Source organism: Camelus bactrianus, chromosome 7 (assembly GCF_048773025.1).
Source record: "Camelus bactrianus isolate YW-2024 breed Bactrian camel chromosome 7, ASM4877302v1, whole genome shotgun sequence".
Classification (NCBI taxonomy): Eukaryota; Metazoa; Chordata; class Mammalia; order Artiodactyla; family Camelidae; genus Camelus; species Camelus bactrianus.
The window spans coordinates 87,300,150-87,320,712 of NC_133545.1; positions in this window are offsets into that span (position 1 = coordinate 87,300,150).

Below are 20,563 nucleotides of genomic sequence, written 5' to 3' on the forward strand. Positions count from 1 at the left end.
AATCCACTCCATACATATATTTTGTTAGGTACTAGCTCCAAATCTGTTGTACTGTGAAAACTGCAGGAATTTCAAACCGGCACTAGGAAACAGACTGAGAAACCAGAGTAAATGTTTCTCCTGCAACCCGTTCCATTTTTGCTAGCTGATCGAACTTCTCTCCACATCCTCAGTTCTGAGAGGTAAGTGTGTTTGAAAGCCGTCCTTCACCTAGCTTGTTGGGAACACAGACTATCTTTTCAGTTGCAAACACAACTCCATGCATCTATATGGGGAGGTACTAGCTCCATCTCTATTTTACAGTGAAAACTGCAGGAACTTCAAACAGGCACTAGGAAACAGACTGAGAAACCAGAGTAAAAGTTACTACTGCAATCCGTTCCCTTTGTGCTAGATGAACGAACGTCTCTCCACATGCTCAGTTCTGAGAGATGTGTGTGTGTGAAAGCCGTCCTTCACCTAGCTTGTTGGGAACACAAAGTTTCTTTTCAGTTGCAAACTCCACTCCATACATATATATGGGGAGGTACTATCTCCAACTCGGTTTTACAGTGAAATCTGCAGGAAATTCAAACCGGCACTAGGAAACAAACTGAGAAACCAGAGTAAAAGTTTCTCCTGCAACCCGTTACTTTGTGCTAGATGAACGAACGTCTCTCCACATGCTCAGTTCTGAGAGATAAGTGTGTGTGAAAGCCGTCCTTCACCTAGCTTGTTGGGAACACAAAGTTACTTTTCAGTTGCAAACTCCACTCCATACATATATATGGGGAGGTACTATCTCCAACTCGCTTTTACAGTGAAAACTGCAGGAACTTCATACCGGCACCAGGAAACAGACTGAGAAACCAGAGTAAAAGTTTCTCCTGCAACCCGTTCCCTTTGTGCTAGATGAACGAAAATCTCTCCACATGCTCAGTTCTGAGAGATAAGTGTGTGTGAAAGCCGTCCTTCACCTAGCTTGTTGGGAACACAAATTTTCTTTTCAGCTGCAAACTTCACTCCATACATATCTATGGGTAGGTACTAGATCCAACCCGGTTTTACAGTGAAAACTGCAGGAACTTCAAACCGGCACTAGGAAACAGACTGAGAAACCAGAGTAAAAGTTTCCCCTGCAACCTGGTCCCTTTGTGCTAGATGAACGAACGTCTCTCCACATGCTCAGTTCTGCGAGATTAGTGTGTGTGAAAGCCGTTCTTAACCTAGCTTGTTGGGAACACAAAGTTTCTTTTCAGTTGCAAACTCCAATCCATACATATCTAAGGGGAGGGACTAGATCCAACCCGGTTTTACAGTGAAAACTGCAGGAACTTCAAACCCGCACTAGGAAACAGACTGAGAAACCAGAGTAAAAGTTTCTCCTGCAACCCGTTCCCTTTGTGCTAGGTGAACGAACTTCTCTCCTCATGCTCAGTTCTGAGAGATAAGTGTGTGTGAAAGCCGTTCTTCACCTAGCTTGTTGGGAACACAAAGTTTCTTTTCAGTTGCAAACTCCACTCCATACATATATATGGGGAGGTACTAGCTCCAACTCTGTTTTACAGTGAAAACTGCAGGAAATTCAAACCGGCACTAGGAAACAGACTGAGAATCCAGAGTAAAAGTTTCTCCTGCAACCCGTTCCCTTTGTGCTAGATGAACGAACGTCTCTCCACATGCAAAGTTCTGAGAGATGTGTGTGTGTGAAAGCCGTCCTTCACATAGCTTGTTGGGAACACAAAGTTTCTTTTCAGTTGCAAACTCCACTCCATACATAAATATGGGGAGGTGCAATCGCAAACTCGGTTTTACAGTGAAAACTGCAGGAACTTCAAACCGGCACAGGGAAATAGACTGAGGAACCAGAGTAAAAGTTTCTCCTGCAACCCGTTCCATTTGTACTAGATGAACGAACGTCTCTCCACATGCTCAGTTCTGACAGATAAGTGTGTGTGAAAGCGGTCCTTCAACTTGCTTGTTGGGAACACAAAGTTTCTTTTCAGTTGCAAACTCCACTCCATAAATATATACGGGGAGGTACTAGCTCCAACTCGGTTTACAGAGAAAACTGCAGGAACTTCAAAACGGCACTTGGAAACAGACTGAGAAACCAGAGGAATAGTTTCTCCTGCAACCTGTTTCCTTTGTGGTAGATGAACGAACGTGTCTCCACATGCTAATTTCTGAGAGATAATTGTGTGTGAAATTCGTCCTTCACTTATGTTTTTGGGAACACAAAGTTTCTTTTCAGTTGCAAACTCCACTGCATACATATATATGGGGAAGTACTAGCTCCAACTCTGTTTTACAGTGAAAACTGCAGGAACATCAAACAGGGACTAGGAAACAGACTGAGAAACCAGAGTAAAATTATCTCCTGCAACCCGTTCCCTTTGTGCTAGATGAAGGAACTTCTCTCCACATGCTAATTTCTGAGAGATTAGTGTGTGTGAAAGACGTTCTTCACATAGTTTGTTTGGAACACAAATTTCTATTAGGTTGCAAACTCCAATCCATACATATATATGGCGAGTCACCAGCTCCAACTCGGTTTTACAGAGAAAACTGCAGGAAATTCAAACCGGCACTAGGAAACAGACTGAGAAACCAGAGTAAAAGTTTCTCCTGCAACCCGTTCCCTTTTTGCTAGATGAAGGAACGTCTCTCCACATGCTCAGTTCTCAGGGATAAGTGTGTGTGAAAGCCGTCCTTCACATAGATTGTTGGGAACACAAACTTTCTTTTCAGTTGCAAACTCAACTCCATACATATATAATGGGAGGCAGCATCTCCAACTCGGTTTTACAGTGAAAACTGCAGAAACTTTATACCGGAACTAGGTAACAGACTGAGAAAACAGAGGAAAAGTTTCTGCTGCAAACCTTTCCCTTTTGCTAGATGAACGAACGTCTCTCCACCTGCTCAGTTCTGAGAGATAAGTGTGTGTGAAAGCCGTCCTTCACCTAGCTTGTTGGGAACACAAATTTCTTATATTTTGCTAACTTCAATCCATTTATATATAAGGGGAGGTACAAGCTCCAACCTGTTTTTACAGTGAAAATTCAGGAACTTCAAACCGGCACGAGGAAACAGACTGAGAAACCAGAGTAAAAGTTTTTCCTGCAATCCGTTCCCTTTGTGTTAGATGAACGAACGTCTCTCCACATGCTCAGTTCTGAGAGATATGTGTGTGTGAAACTGTCCTTCACCTAGTTTGTTGGGAACACATAGATACTTTCCATTTGCCAAATCCACTCCATACATATATTTTGTTAGGTACTAGCTCCAAATCTGTTGTACTGTGAAAACTGCAGGAATTTCAAACCGGCACTAGGAAACAGACTGAGAAACCAGAGTAAATGTTTCTCCTGCAACCCGTTCCATTTTTGCTAGCTGATCGAACTTCTCTCCACATGCTCAGTTCTGAGAGGTAAGTGTGTTTGAAAGCCGTCCTTCACCTAGCTTGTTGGGAACACAGACTATCTTTTCAGTTGCAAACACAACTCCATGCATCTATATGGGGAGGTACTAGCTCCATCTCTATTTTACAGTGAAAACTGCAGGAACTTCAAACAGGCACTAGGAAACAGACTGAGAAACCAGAGTAAAAGTTACTACTGCAATCCGTTCCCTTTGTGCTAGATGAACGAACGTCTCTCCACATGCTCAGTTCTGAGAGATGTGTGTGTGTGAAAGCCGTCCTTCACCTAGCTTGTTGGGAACACAAAGTTTCTTTTCAGTTGCAAACTCCACTCCATACATATATATGGGGAGGTACTATCTCCAACTCGGTTTTACAGTGAAAACTGCAGGAAATTCAAACCGGCACTAGGAAACAAACTGAGAAACCAGAGTAAAAGTTTCTCCTGCAACCCGTTACTTTGTAATAGATGAACGAACGTCTCTCCACATGCTCAGTTCTGAGAGATAAGTGTGTGTGAAAGCCGTCCTTCACCTAGCTTGTTGGGAACACAAAGTTACTTTTCAGTTGCAAACTCCACTCCATACATATATATGGGGAGGTACTATCTCCAACTCGCTTTTACAGTGAAAACTGCAGGAACTTCATACCGGCACCAGGAAACAGACTGAGAAACCAGAGTAAAAGTTTCTCCTGCAACCCGTTCCCTTTGTGCTAGATGAACGAAAATCTCTCCACATGCTCAGTTCTGAGAGATAAGTGTGTGTGAAAGCCGTCCTTCACCTAGCTTGTTGGGAACACAAATTTTCTTTTCAGCTGCAAACTCCACTCCATACATATCTATGGGTAGGTACTAGATCCAACCCGGTTTTACAGTGAAAACTGCAGGAACTTCAAACCGGCACTAGGAAACAGACTGAGAATCCAGAGTAAAATTTTCCCCTGCAACCTGGTCCCTTTGTGCTAGATGAACGAACGTCTCTCCACATGCTCAGTTCTGCGAGATTAGTGTGTGTGAAAGCCGTTCTTAACCTAGCTTGTTGGGAACACAAAGTTTCTTTTCAGTTGCAAACTCCAATCCATACATATCTAAGGGGAGGGACTAGATCCAACCCGGTTTTACAGTGAAAACTGCAGGAACTTCAAACCGGCACTAGAAAACAGACTGAGAAACCAGAGTAAAAGTTACTACTGCAACCCGTTCCCTTTGTGCTAGATGAACGAACGTCTCTCCACATGCTCATTTCTGAGCGATGTGTGTGTGTGAAAGCCGTCCTTCACATAGCTTGTTGGGAACACAAAGTTTCTTTTCAGTTGCAAACACCACACCATACATATATATGGGGAGGTAGTAGCTCCAACTCGGTTTTACAGTGAAAACTGCAGGAACATCAAACCGGCACTAGGAAACAGACTGAGAAACCAGAGTAAAAGTTTCTCCTGCAACCCGTTCCCTTTGTGCTAGATGAACGAAAATCTCTCCACATGCTCAGTTCTGAGAGATAAGTGTGTGTGAAAGCCGTCCTTCACCTAGCTTGTTGGGAAAACAAAGTTTCTTTTCAGTTGCAAACTCCACTCCATACATATATATGGGGAGGTAGTAGCTCCAACTCGGTTTTACAGTGCAAACTGCAGGAACATCAAACCGGCACTAGGAAACAGACTGAGAAACCAGAGTAAAAGTTTCTCCTGCAACCCGTTCCCTTTGTGCTAGATGAACGAAAATCTCTCCACATGCTCAGTTCTGAGAGATAAGTGTGTGTGAAAGCCGTCCTTCACCTAGCTTGTTGGGAAAACAAAGTTTCTTTTCAGTTGCAAACTCCACTCCATACATATATATGGGGAGGTACTAGCTCCAACTCGGTTTTACAGTGAAAACTGCAAGAACTTCAAACCCGCACTAGGAAACAGACTGAGAAACCAGAGTAAAAGTTTCTCCTGCAACCCGTTCCCTTTGTGCTAGATGAACGAACGTCTCTTCACATGCTCATTTCTGAGAGATAAGTGTGTGTGAAAGACGTACTTCACCAAGCTTGTTGGGAACACAAAGTTTCTTTTCAGTTGCAAACTCCACTCAATATATATATATGGGGAGGTACTAGCTCCAACTCGATTTTACAGTGAAAACTGCAGGAAATTCAAACCGGCACTAGGAAACAGACTGAGAAACCAGAGTAAAAGTTTCTCCTGCAAACCGTTCCCTTTGTGCTATATGAACGAACGTCCCTCCACATGCTCAGTTCTGAGATATAAGTGTGTGTGAAAGCCGTCCTTCACCTAGCTTGTTGGGAACACAAAGTTTCTTTTCAGTTGCAAACTCCACACCATACATATATATGGGGAGGTACTAGCTCCAACTCGGTTTTACAGTGAAAACTGCAGGAACTTCAAACCGGCACTAGGAAACAGACTGAGATACCAGAGTAAAAGTTTCTCCTGCAACCCGTTCCCTTTGTGCTAGATGAACGAACGTCTCTCCACATGCTCAGTTCTGAGAGATGTGTGTGTGTGAAAGCCGTTCTTAACCTAGCTTGTTGGGAACACAAAGTTTCTTTTCAGTTGCAAACTCCAATCCATACATATCTAAGGGGAGGGACTAGATCCAACCCGGTTTTACAGTGAAAACTGCAGGAACTTCAAACCGGCACTAGAAAACAGACTGAGAAACCAGAGTAAAAGTTACTATTGCAACCCGTTCTCTTTGTGCTAGATGAACGAACGTCTCTCCACATGCTCATTTCTGAGAGATATGTGTGTGTGAAAGCCGTCCTTCACCTAGATTTTGGGAACACAATGTTTCTTTTCAGTTGCAAACTCCACACCTTACATATATATGGGGAAGTACTAGCTCCAACTCGGTTTTACAGTGAAAACTGCAGGAAATTCAAACCGGCACTAGGAAACAGACTGAGAAACCAGAGTAAAAGTTTCTCCTGCAACCCGTTCCCTTTGTGCTAGATGAACGAAAATCTATCCACATGCTCAGTTCTGAGAGATAAGTGTGTGTGAAAGCCGTCCTTCACCTAGCTTGTTAGGAACACAAAGTTTCATTTCAGTTGCAAACACCAATCCATACATATCTAAGGGGAGGGACTAGATCCAACCCGGTTTTACAGTGAAAACTGCAGGAACTTCAAACCGGCACTAGAAAACAGACTGAGAAACCAGAGTAAAAGTTACTACTGCAACCCGTTCCCTTTGTGCTAGATGAACGAACGTCTCTCCACATGATCATTTCTGAGCGATGTGTGTGTGTGAAAGCCGTCCTTCACATAGCTTGTTGGGAACACAAATTTTCTTTTAAGTTGCAAACAACACACCATACATATATATGGGGAGGTAGTAGCTCCAACTCGGTTTTACAGTGAAAACTGCAAGAACTTTAAACCCGCACTAGGAAACAGACTGAGAAACCAGAGTAAAAGTTTCTCCTGCAACCCGTTCCCTTTGTGCTAGATGAACGAACTTCTCTCCACATGCTCAGTTCTGAGAGATAAGTGTGTGTGAAAGCCGTCCTTCACCTAGCTTGTTGGGAACACAAAGTTTCTTTTCAGTTGCAAACTCCACTCCATACATATATATGGGGAGGTACTAGCTCCAACTCTGTTTTACAGTGAAAACTGCAGGAAATTCAAACCGGCACTAGGAAACAGACTGAGAATCCAGAGTAAAACTTTCTCCTGCAACCCGTTCCCTTTGTGCTAGATGAACGAACGTCTCTCCACATGCAAAGTTCTGAGAGATGTGTGTGTGTGAAAGCCGTCCTTCACATAGCTTGTTGGGAACACAAAGTTTCTTTTCAGTTGCAAACTCCACTCCATACATAAATATGGGGAGGTACAATCGCAAACTCGGTTTTACAGTGAAAACTGCAGGAACTTCAAACCGGCACTAGGAAACAGACTGAGAAACCAGAGTAAAAGTTTCTCCTGCAACCCGTTCCCTTTGTGCTAGATGAACGAACGTTTCTCCACATGCTCAGTTCTGAGAGATAAGTGTGTGTGAAAGCCGTCCTTCACCTAGCTTGTTGGGAACACAAAGTTTCTTTTCAGTTGCAAACTCCACTCCATACATATATATGGGGAGGTACTATCTCAAACTCGGTTTTACAGTGAAAACTGCAGGAACTTCAAACCGGCAGTAGGAAACAGACTGAGAAACCGGAGTAAAAGTTTCCCCTGCAACCTGTTCACTTTGTGCTAGATGAACGAACGTCTCTCCACATGCTCAGTTCTGAGAGATGTGTGTGTGTGAAAGCCGTCCTTCACCTAGCTTGTTGGGAACACAAAGTTTCTTTTCAGTTGCAAACTCCACTCCATACATATATATGGGGAGGTACTAGCTCCAAAACGGTTTTACAGTGAAAACTGCAGGAACTTCAAACCGGCTCTAGGAAACAAACTGAGAAACCAGAGTAATAGTTTCCTCTGCAACCTGTTCCCTTTTTGCTAGATGAACGAACGTCTCTTCACATGCTCAGTTCTGAGAGATAAGTGTGTGTGAAAGCCGTTCTTCACCTAGCTTGTTGGGAACACAAAGTTTCTTTTCAGTTGCAAAATCCACTCAATATATATATATGGGGAGGTACTAGCTCCAACTCGATTTTACAGTGAAAACTGCAGGAACTTCAAACCGGCAGTAGGAAACAGACTGAGAAACCAGAGTAAAAGTTTCTCCTGCAACCCGTTCCATTTGTGCTAGATGAACGTACGTCTCTCCACATGCAAAACTCTGAGAGATGTGTGTGTGTGAAAGCCGTCCTTCACCTAGCTTGTTGGGAACACAAAGTTTCTTTTCAGTTGCAAACTCCACTCCATACATATATATAGGGAGGTAATAGCTCCAACAAGGTTTTACAGTGAAAAATGCAGGAACTTCAAACCGGCACTAGGAAACAGACAGAGAAACCAGAGTAAAATTTCTCCTGCAACCTGTTTCCTTTGTGCTAGATGAACGAACGTCTCTCCATATGCTCAGTTCTGAGAGATAAGTGTGTGTGACAGCCGTTCTTCACCTAGCTTGTTGGGAACACAAAGTTCCTTTTCAGTTGCAAACTCCACTCCATACATATATAAGGGGAGTTACAATTCCAACTCGGTTTTACAGTGAAAACTGCAGGAACTTCAAACCGGCACTAGGAAACTGCCTGAGAAACCAGAGTAAAAGTTTCTCCTGTAACCCGTTCCCTTTGTGCTAGATGAACGAACGTCTCTCCACATGCTCAGTTCTAAGAGATAAGTGTGTGTGAAAGCCGTCCTTCACCTAGCTTGTTGGGAAAACAAAGTTTCTTTTCAGTTGCAAACTCCACTCCATACATATATATGTGGAGGTACTAGCTCCAACTCGGTTTTACAGTGAAAACTGCAAGAACTTCAAACCCGCACTAGGAAACAGACTGAGAAACCAGAGAAAAAGTTTCTCCTGCAACCCGTTCCCTTTGTGCTAGATGAACGAACTTCTCTCCACATGCTCAGTTCTGAGAGATAAGTGTGTGTGAAAGCCGTCCTTCACCTAGCTTGTTGGGAACACAAAGTTTCTTTTCAGTTGCAAACTCCACTCCATACATATATATGGGAAGGTACTAGCTCCAACTCTGTTTTACAGTGAAAACTGCAGGAAATTCAAACCGGCACTAGGAAACAGACTGAGAATCCAGAGTAAAACTTTCTCCTGCAACCCGTTCCCTTTGTGCTAGATGAACGAACGTCTCTCCACATGCAAAGTTCTGAGAGATGTGTGTGTGTGAAAGCCGTCCTTCACATAGCTTGTTGGGAACACAAAGTTTCTTTTCAGTTGCAAACTCCACTCCATACATAAATATGGGGAGGTACAATCGCAAACTCGGTTTTACAGTGAAAACTGCAGGAACTTCAAACCGGCACTAGGAAACAGACTGAGAAACCAGAGTAAAAGTTTCTCCTGCAACCCGTTCCCTTTGTGCTAGATGAACGAACGTTTCTCCACATGCTCAGTTCTGAGAGATAAGTGTGTGTGAAAGCCGTCCTTCACCTAGCTTGTTGGGAACACAAAGTTTCTTTTCAGTTGCAAACTCCACTCCATACATATATATGGGGAGGTACTATCTCAAACTCGGTTTTACAGTGAAAACTGCAGGAACTTCAAACCGGCACTAGGAAACAGACTGAGAAACCAGAGTAAAAGTTTCCCCTGCAACCTGTTCACTTTGTGCTAGATGAACGAACGTCTCTTCACATGCTCAGTTCTGAGAGATAAGTGTGTGTGAAAGCCGTTCTTCACCAAGCTTGTTGGGAACACAAAGTTTCTTTTCAGTTGCAAACTCCACTCAATATATATATATGGGGAGGTACTAGCTCCAACTCGATTTTACAGTGAAAACTGCAGGAAATTCAAACCGGCACTAGGAAACAGACTGAGAAACCAGAGTAAAAGTTTCTCCTGCAAACCGTTCCCTTTGTGCTATATGAACGAACGTCCCTCCACATGCTCAGTTCTGAGATATAAGTGTGTGTGACAGCCGTCCTTCACCTAGCTTGTTGGGAACACAAAGTTTCTTTTCAGTTGCAAACTCCACACCATACATATATATGGGGAGGTACTAGCTCCAACTCGGTTTTACAGTGAAAACTGCAGGAACTTCAAACCGGCACTAGGAAACAGACTGAGATACCAGAGTAAAAGTTTCTCCTGCAACCCGTTCCCTTTGTGCTAGATGAACGAACGTCTCTCCACATGCTCAGTTCTGAGAGATGTGTGTGTGTGAAAGCCGTCCTTCACCTAGCTTGTTGGGAACACAAAGTTTCTTTTCAGTTGCAAACTCCACTCCATACATATATATGGGGAGGTACTAGCTCCAAAACGGTTTTACAGTGAAAACTGCAGGAACTTCAAACCGGCACTAGGAAACAGACTGAGAACCCAGAGTAAAATTTCTCCTGCAACCTGTTCCATTTGTGCTAGATGAACGAACGTCTCTCCACATGCTCAGTTCTGAGAGATAAGTGTGTGTGAAAGCCGTTCTTCACCTAGCTTGTTGGGAACACAAAGTTTCTTTTCAGTTGCAAACTCCACTCCAAACATATATAAGGCGAGTTACAATTCCAACTCGGTTTTACAGTGAAAACTACAGGAACTTCAAACCGGCACTAGGAAACTGCCTGAGAAACCAGAGTAAAAGTTTCTCCTGTAACCCGTTCCCTTTGTGCTAGATGAACGAACGTCTCTCCACATGCTCAGTTCTGAGAGATAAGTGTGTGTGAAAGCCGTCCTTCACCTAGCTTGTTGGGAACACAAAGTTTCTTTTCAGTTGCAAACTCCACTCCATACATATATATGGGGAGGTACTAGCTCCAACTCGGTTTTACAGTGAAAACTGCAAGAACTTCAAACCCGCACTAGGAAACAGACTGAGAAACCAGAGTAAAAGATTCTCCTGCAACCCGTTCCCTTTGTGCTAGATGAACGAACGTCTCTCCACATGCTCAGTTCTGAGAAATATGTGTGTGTGAAAGCCGTCCTTCACCTAGCTTGTTGGGAACACAAAGTTTCTTTTCAGTTGCAAACTCCACTCCATACAAATATATGGGGAGGTACTAGCTCCAACTCGGTTTTACAGTGAAAACTGCAGGAACTTCAAACCGGCACTAGGAAACAGACTGAGAAACCAGAGTAAAAGTTTCTCCTGCAACCCGTTCCCTTTGTGCTAGATGAACGAACGACTCTCCACATGCTCAGTTCTGAGAGATATGTGTGTGTGAAAGCCGTCCTTCACCTAGATTTTGGGAACACAAAGTTTCTTTTCAGTTGCAAACTCCACACCATACATATATATGGGGAAGTACTAGCTCCAACTCGGTTATACAGTGAAAACTGCAGGAACTTCAAACCGGCACTAGGAAACAGACTGAGAAACCAGAGTAAAAGTTTCTCCTGCAACCCATTCCCTTTGTGCTAGATGAACGAAAATCTATCCACATGCTTATTTCTGAGAGATAAGTGTGTGTGAAAGCCGTCCTTCACCTAGCTTCTTTGGAACACAAATTTTCTTTTCAGTTGCAAACTCCACTCCATACATATCTATGGGGAGGTACTAGATCCAACCCGGTTTTACAGTGAAAACTGCAGGAAGTTCAAACCGGCACTAGGAAACAGACTGAGAAACCAGAGAAAAAGATTCTCCTGCAACCCGTTCCCTTTGTGCTAGATGAACGAACGTCTCTGCACATGCTAAGTTCTGAGAGATAAGTGGGTGTGAAAGCCGTTCTTCACATAGCTTGTTGGGAACACAAAGTTTCTTTTCAGTTGCAAACTCCACTCCATACATATATATGGGGAGGTACAAGATCTAACCCGGTTTTCAGTGAAAACTGCAGGAACTTCAAACCGGCACTAGGAAACAGACTGAGAAACCAGAGTAAATGTTACTACTGCAATCCGTTCCCTTTGTGCTAGATGAACGAACGTCTCTCCACATGCTCAGTTCTGAGAGATGTGTGTGTGTGAAAGCCGTCCTTCACCTAGCTTGTTGGGAACACAAAGTTTCTTTTCAGTTGCAAACTCCACTCCATACATATATATGGGGAGGTACTATATCCAACTCTGTTTTACAGTGAAAACTGCAGGAAATTCAAACCGGCACTAGGAAACAAACTGAGAAACCAGAGTAAAAGTTTCTCCTGCAACCCGTTACTTTGTGCTAGATGAACGAACGTCTCTCCACATGCTCAGTTCTGAGAGATAAGTGTGTGTGAAAGCCGTCCTTCACATAGCTTGTTGGGAACACAAAGTTACTTTTCAGTTGCAAACTCCACTCCATACATATATATGGGGAGGTACTATCTCCAACTCGGTTTTACAGTGAAAACTGCAGGAACTTCAAACCGGCACCAGGAAACAGACTGAGAAACCAGAGTAATAGTTTCTCCTGCAACCCGTTCCCTTTGTGCTAGATGAACGAAAATCTCTCCACATGCTCAGTTCTGAGAGATAAGTGTGTGTGAAAGCCGTCCTTCACCTAGCTTGTTGGGAACACAAATTTTCTTTTCAGTTGCAAACCCCACTCCATACATATCTATGGGTAGGTACTAGATCCAACCCGGTTTTACAGTGAAAACTGCAGGAACTTCAAACCGGCACTAGGAAACAGACTGAGAAACCAGAGTAAAAGTTTCCCCTGCAGCCTGGTCCCTTTGTGCTAGATGAACGAACGTCTCTCCACATGCTCAGTTCTGCGAGACTAGTGTGTGTGAAAGCCGTTCTTAACCTAGCTTTTTGGGAACACAAAGTTTCTTTTCAGTTGCAAACTCCACTCCATATATATATATGGGGAGATACTAGCTCCAACTCTGTTTTACAGTGAAAACTGCAGGAAATTCTAACCGGCACTAGGAAACAGACTGAGAAACCAGAGTAAAAGTTTATCCTGCAACCCGTTCCCTTTGTGCTAGATGAACGAACGTCTCTCCACATGCTCATTTCTGAGATATAAGTGTGTGTGAAAGCCGTCCTTCAACTAGCTTGTTGGGAACACAAAGTTCCTTTTCAGTTGCAAACTCCACTCCATACATATACATGGGGAGGTACTAGTTCCAACTCGCTTTTACAGTGAAAACTGCAGGATCTTCAAACCGGCACTAGGAAACAGACTGAGAAACCAGAGTAAAAGTTTCTCCTGCAACCCGTTCCCTTTGTGCTAGATGAATGAACGTCTCTACACATGCAAATTTCTGTGAGTTGTGTGTTTGTGAAAGCCGTCTTTCACCTAGCTTGTTAGGAACACAAAGTTTCTTTTCAGTTGCAATCTCTACTCCATACATATATATGGGGAGGTACTAGCTCCAACTCGGTTTTACAGTGAAAACTGCAGGAACTTCAAACCGGCACTGGGAAAAAGTCTGAGAAACCAAAGTAAAAGTTTCTACTGCAACCCGTTCCCTTTGTGCTAGATGAACGAACGTCTCTCCACATGCAAAGTTCTGAGAGATGTGTGTGTGTGAAAGCCGTCCTTCACCTAGGTTGTTGGGAAAACAAAGTTTCTTTTCAGTTGCAAACTCCACTCCATACATATATATGGGGAGGTACTAGCTCCAACTCTGTTTTACAGTGAAAACTGCAGGAACTTCAAACCGGCACTAGGAAACAGACTGAGAAACCAGAGTAAAATTTTCTCCTGAAACCCGTTCCATTTGTGCTAGATGAACGAACGTCTCTCCACATGCAAAGTTCTGAGAGATGTGTGTGTGTGAAAGCCGTCCTTCACCTAGCTTGTTGGGAACACAAAGTTTCTTTCCAGTTGCAAACTACACTCCATAAATATATATGGGGTGGTACTATCTCCAACTCGGTTTTACAGTGAAAAATGCAGGAAATTCAAACCGGCACTTGGAAACAGACTGAGAAACCAGAGTAAAAGTTTCTCCTGCAACCCGTTCTCTTTGTGCTAGATGAACGAACGTCTCTCCACATGCTAATTTCTGAGAGATAAGTGTGTGTGAAAACCGTCCTTCACCAAGCTTGTTGGGAACACAAAGTTTCTTTTCAGTTGCAAACTGCACTCCATACATATATATGGGGAGGTACAAGCTCCAACTCGGTTTTACAGTGAAAACTGCAGGAACTTCAAACCGGCACTAGGAAACTGACTGGAAATCCAGAGTAAAAGTTTCCCCTGCAACCCGTTCCCTTTGTGCTAAATGAACGAACGTCTCTCCACATGCAAAATTCTGAGAGATGTGTGTGTGTGAAAGCCGTCCTTCACCTAGCTTGTTGGGAACACAAAGTTTCTTTTCAGTTGCAAACTCTACTCCATACATATATATGGGGAGGTACTAGCTCCAACTCGGCTTTACAGTGAAAACTGCAGGAACTTCAAACCGGCACTAGGAAACAGTCTGAGAAACCAGAGTAAAAGTTTCTACTGCATCCCGTTCCCTTTGTGCTGGATGAACGAACGTTCTCCACATGCTCAGTTCTTAGAGATATGTGTGTGTGAAAGCCGTCCTTCACCTAGCTTGTTGGGAACACAAAGTTTCTTTTAAGTTGCAATGTCCACTCCATATATATGTATGGGGAGGTAGTAGCTCCAACTCGGTTTTACAGTGAAAACTGCAGGAACTTCAAACCGGCACTAGGAAACAGACTGAGAAACCAGAGTAAAATTTTCTCCTGCAACCCTTTCCCTTTTTGCTAGATGAACGAACGTCTCTCCACATGCAAAGTTCTGAGAGATGTGTGTGTGTGAAAGCCGTACTTCACATAGATTGTTGGGAACACAAAGTTTCTTTTCAGTTGCAAACTCCACTCCATACATATATAAGGGGACGTACTATCTCCAACTCGGTTTTAAGTGAAAACTGCATGATCTTCAAACCGTCACTATGAAACAGACTGAGAACCAGAGTAAAAGTTTCTCCTGCAACCAGTTCCTTTTGTGCTAGATGAACGAACGTCTCTCCACATGCTCAGTTCTGACAGATAAGTGTGTGTGAAAGCCGTCCTTCACCTAGCTTGTTGGGAACACAAATTTTCTTTTCAGTTGCAAACTCCACTCCATACATATCTATGGGTAGGTACTAGATCAAACCCGGTTTTACAGTGAAAACTACAGGAACTTCAAACCGGCACTAGGAAACAGACTGAGAAACCAGAGTAAAAGTTTCCCCTGCAACCTGGTCCTTTTGTGCTAGATGAACGAACGTCTCTCCACATGCTCAGTTCTGCGAGATTAGTGTGTGTGAAAGCCGTTCTTAACCTAGCTTGTTGGGCACACAAAGTTTCTTTTCAGTTGCAAACTCCACTCCATATATATATATATGGGGAGATACTAGCTCCAACTCTGTTTTACAGTGAAAACTGCAGGAAATTCTAACCGGCACTAGGAAACAGACTGAGAAACCAGAGTAAAAATTTCTCCTGCAACCCGTTCACTTTGTGCTAGATGAACGAACGTCTCTCCACATGCTCATTTCTGAGATATAAATGTGTGTGAAAGCCGTCCTTCAACTAGCTTGTTGGGAACACAAAGTTTCTTTTGAGTTGCAAACTCCACACCATACATATATATGGGGAGGTACTAGCTCCAACTCGGTTTTACAGTGAAAACTGCAGGAACTTCAAACCGGCACTAGGAAACAGTCTGAGAAACCTGAGTAAAAGTTTCTCCTGCAACTCGTTCCCTTGGTGCTAGATGAACGAAAGTCTCTCCACATGCAAAGTTCTGAGAGATGTGTGTGTGTGAAAGCCGTCCTTCACCTAACTTGTTGGGAACACAAAGTTCCTTTTCAGTTGCAAACTCCACTCCATACATATACATGGGGAGGTACTAGTTCCAACTCGGTTTTACAGTGAAAACTGCAGGATATTCAAACCGGCACTAGGAAACAGACTGAGAAACCAGAGTAAAAGTTTCTCCTGCAAACCGTTCCTTTGTGCTAGATGAACGAACGTCTCTCCACATGCAAAGTTCTAAGAGATGTGTGTGTGTGAAAGCCGTCCTTCACCTATCTTGTTGGGAACACAAAGATTCTTTTCAGTTGCAAACTCCACTCCATACATATATATGGGGAGGTACAAACTCCAACTCGGTTTTACAGTGAAAACTGCAGGAACTTCAAACTGGCACTAGGAAACAGATTGAGAAACCAGAGTAATGATTTCTCCTGCAACCCGTTCCCTTTGTGCTAGATGAATGAACGTCTCTACACATGCAAAGTTCTGAGAGTTGTGTGTGTGTGAAAGCCGTCTTTCACCTAGCTTGTTGGGAACACAAAGTTTCTTTTCAGTTGCAATCTCTACTCCATACATATATATGGGGAGGTACTAGCTCCAACTCGGTTTTATAGTGAAAACTGCAGGAAATTCAAACCGGCACTGGGAAACAGACTGAGAAACCAAAGTAAAAGTTTCTACTGCAACCCGTTCCCTTTGTGCTAGATGAACGAACGTCTCTCCACATGCAAAGTTCTGAGAGATGTGTGTGTGTGAAAGCCGTCCTTCACCTAGCTTGTTGGGAACACAAAGTTTCTTTTCAGTTGCAAACTCCACTCCATACATATATATGGGGAAGTACTAGCTCCAACACGGTTTTACAGTGAAAATTGCAGGAACTTCAAACCGGCACTAGGAAACAGACTGAGAAACGAAAATAAAAGTTTCTACTGCAACCCGTTCCCTTTGTGCTAGATGAACGAACGTCTCTCCACATGCAAATTTCTGAGAGATGTGTGTGTGTGAAAGCCGTCCTTCACCTAGCTTGTTGGGAACACAAAGTTTCTTTTCAGTTGCAATCTCCACTCCATACATATATATGGGGAAGTACTAGCTCCAACTCGGTTTTACAGTGAAAACTGCAGGAACTTCAAACCGGCACTAGGAAACAGACTGAGAAACCAGAGTAAAATTTTCTCCTGAAACCCGTTCCATTTGTGCTAGATGAACGAACGTCTCTCCACATGCAAAGTTCTGAGAGATGTGTGTGTGTGAAAGCCGTCCTTCACCTAGCTTGTTGGGAACACAAAGTTTCTTAAAGTTGCAAACTACACTCCATAAATATATATGGGGTGGTACTATCTCCAACTCGGTTTTACTGTGAAAAATGCAGGAAATTCAAACCGGCACTTGGAAACAGACTGAAAAACCAGAGTAAAAGTTTCCCCTGCAACCCGTTCCCTTTGTGCTAAATGAAAGATCGTCTCTCCACATGCAAAATTCTGAGAGATGTGTGTGTGTGAAAGCCGTCCTTCACCTAGCTTGTTGGGAACACAAAGTTTATTTTCAGTTGCAAACTCCACTCCATACATATATATGGGGACGTACTAACTCCAACTCGGTTTTAAGTGAAAACTGCATGATCTTCAAACCGTCACTATGAAACAGACTGAGAACCAGAGTAAAAGTTTCTCCTGCAACCAGTTCCTTTTGAGCTAGATGAACGAACGTCTCTCCACATGCTCAGTTCTGAGAGATAAGTGTGTGTGTAAGCCATCCTTCACCTAGCTTGTTGGGAACACAAAGTTTCTTTTCAGTTGCAAACTCCACTCCATACATATATATGGGGAGGTACTAGCTCCAAATCGGTTTTAAAGTGAAAACTGCAGGAACTTCAAACCGACATTAGGAAACAGTCTGAGAAACCAGAGTAAAAGTTTCTACTCCATCCCGTTCTCTTTGTGCTAGATGAACGAACATCTCTCCACATGCTCAGTTCTTAGAGATATGTGTGTGTGAAAGCCGTCCTTCACCTAGCTTGTTGGGAACACAAAGTTTCTTTTCAGTTGCAAACTCCACTCCATACATATATATGGGGAGGTATTAGCTCAACTCGGTTTTACAGAGAAAATTGCAGGAACTTCAAACAGGCACTAGGAAACAGACTGAGAAACCAGAGTAAAAGTTTGTCCTGCAACCCGTTCCCTTTGTGCTAGATGAACGAACGTCTCTCCACATGCAAAGTTCTGAGATATGTGTGTGTGTGAAGCCGAAATTCAAATAGCTTGTTGGGAACAAAAAGTTCCTTTTCAGTTGCAAACTCCACTCCATAAATATATATGGGGAGGTAGTAGCTCCAACTCGGTTTTACAGTGAAAACTGCAGGAAATTCAAACCGGCACTAGGAAACAGACTGAGAAACCAGAGTAAAATTTTCTCTTGCAACCCGTTCCCTTTGTGCTAGATGAACGAACGTCTCTCCACATGCTCATTTCTGAGAGAAAAGTGTGTGTGAAAGCCGTCCTTCACCTAGCTTGTTGGGAACACAAAGTTTCTTTTCAGTTGCAAACTCCACTCCATACATATATATGGGGAAGTACTATCTCCAACTCGGTTTTACAGTGAAAACTGCAGGAACTTCAAACCGGCACTAGGAAACTGACTGAAAAACCAGAGTAAAAGTTTCCCCTGCAACCCGTTCCCTTTGTGCTAGATGAACGAACGTCTCTCCACATGCAAAATTCTGAGACATGTGTGTGTGTGAAAGCCGTCCTTCACCTAGCTTGTTGGGAACACAAAGTTTCTTTTCAGTTGCAAACTCTACTCCATACATATATATTGGTAGGTACTAGCTCCAACTCGGTTTTACAGTGAAAACTGCAGGAACTTCAAACCGGCACTAGGAAACAGTCTGAGAAACCAGAGTAAAAAATTCTACTGCATCCCGTTCCCTTTGTGCTAGATGAACGAACGTTTCTCCACATGCTCAGTTCTTAGAGATATGTGTGTGTGAATGCCGTCCATCACCTAGCTTGTTGGGAACACAAAGTTTCTTTTAAGTTGCAAACTCCACTCCATACATATATATGGGGAGGTAGTAGCTCCAACTCGGTTTTACAGTGAAAACTGCAGGAACTTCAAACCGGCACTAGGAAACAGACTGAGAACCAGAGTAAAAGTTTCTCCTGCAACCCTTTCCCTTTTTGCTAGATGAACGAACGTCTCTCCACATGCAAAGTTCTGAGAGATGTGTGTGTGTGAAAGCCGTCCTTCACCTAGCTTGTTGGGAACACAAAGTTTCTTTTCAGTTGCAAACTCCACTCCATACATATATATGGGGACGTACTAACTCCAACTCGGTTTTAAGTGAAAACTGCATGATCTTCAATCCGTCACTAGGAAACAGACTGAGAACCAGAGTAAAAGTTTCTCCTGCAACCCGTTCCTTTTGTGCTAGATGAACGAACGTCTCTAAACATGCTCAGTTCTGAGAGATAAGTGTGTGTGAAAGCCGTCCTTCACCTAGCTTGTTGGGAACACAAAGTTTCTTTTCAGTTGCAAACTCCACTCCATACATATATATGGGGAGGTACTAGCTCCAACTCGGTTTTACAGTGAAAACTGCAGGAACTTCAAACCGGCACTAGGAAACAGACTGAGAAACCAGAGGAAAATTTTCTCCTGCAACCCGTTCCCTTTGTGCTAGATGAACGAACGTCTCTCCACATGCAAAGTTCTGAGTGATGTGTGTGTGTGAAAGCCGTCCTTCACCTAGCTTGTTGGGAAAACAAAGTTTCTTTTCAGTTGCAAACTCCACTCCATACATATATATGGGGAGGTACTAGCTCCAACTCGGTTTTACAGTGAAAACTGCAGGAACTTCAAACCGGCACTAGGAAAAAGACTGAGAAACAAGAGTAAAATTTTCTCCTGCAACCCGTTCCCTTTGTGCTAGATGAACGAACGTCTCTCCACATGCAAAGTTCTGAGAGATGTGTGTGTGTGAAAGCCGTCCTTCAACTAGCTTGTTGGGAACACAAAGTTTCTTTTCAGTTGCAAACTCCACTCCATAAATATATATGGGGAGGTACTATCTCCAACTCGGTTTTAAGTGAAAACTGCATGATCTTCAAACCGTCACTAGGAAACAGACTGAGAACCAGAGTAAAATTTTCTCCTGCAACCCGTTCCCTTTGTGCTAGATGAACGAACGTCTCTCCACATGCAAAGTTCTGAGTGATGTGTGTGTGTGAAAGCCGTCCTTCACCTAGCTTCTTGGGAACACAAAGTTTCTTTTCAGTTGCAAACTCCACTCCATACATATATATGGGGAGGTACAAGCTCAACTCGGTTTTACAGTGAAAACTGCAGGAACTTCAAACCGGCACTAGGAAACAGACTGAGAAACCAGAGTAAAAATTTGTCCTGCAAACCGTTAACTTTGTGCTAGATGAACGAACGTCTCTCCACATGCAAAGTTCTGAGAGATGTGTGTGTGTGTGAAGCCGTCCTTCACCTAGCTTGTTGGGAACAAAAAGTTCCTTTTTAGTTGCAAACTCCACTCCATAAATATATATGGGGAGGTACTATCTCCAACTCGATTTTACAGTGAAAACTGCAGGAAATTCAAACCGGCACTAGGAAACAGACTGAGAAACCAGAGTAAAATTTTCTCCTGCAACCCGTTCCCTTTGTGCTAGATGAACGAACGTCTCTCCACATGCAAAGTTCTGAGTGATGTGTGTGTGTGAAAGCCGTCCTTCACCTAGCTTGTTGGGAACACATAGATTCTTTTCAGTTGCAAACTCCACTCCATACATATATATGGGGAAGTACAAGCTCCAACTCTGTTTTACAGTGAAAACTGCAGGAACTTCAAACCGGCACTAGGAAACTGACTGAGAAACCAGAGTAAAAGTTTCTCCTGCAACCCGTTCCCTTTGTGCTAGATGAACGAACGTCTGTCCACGTGCAAAG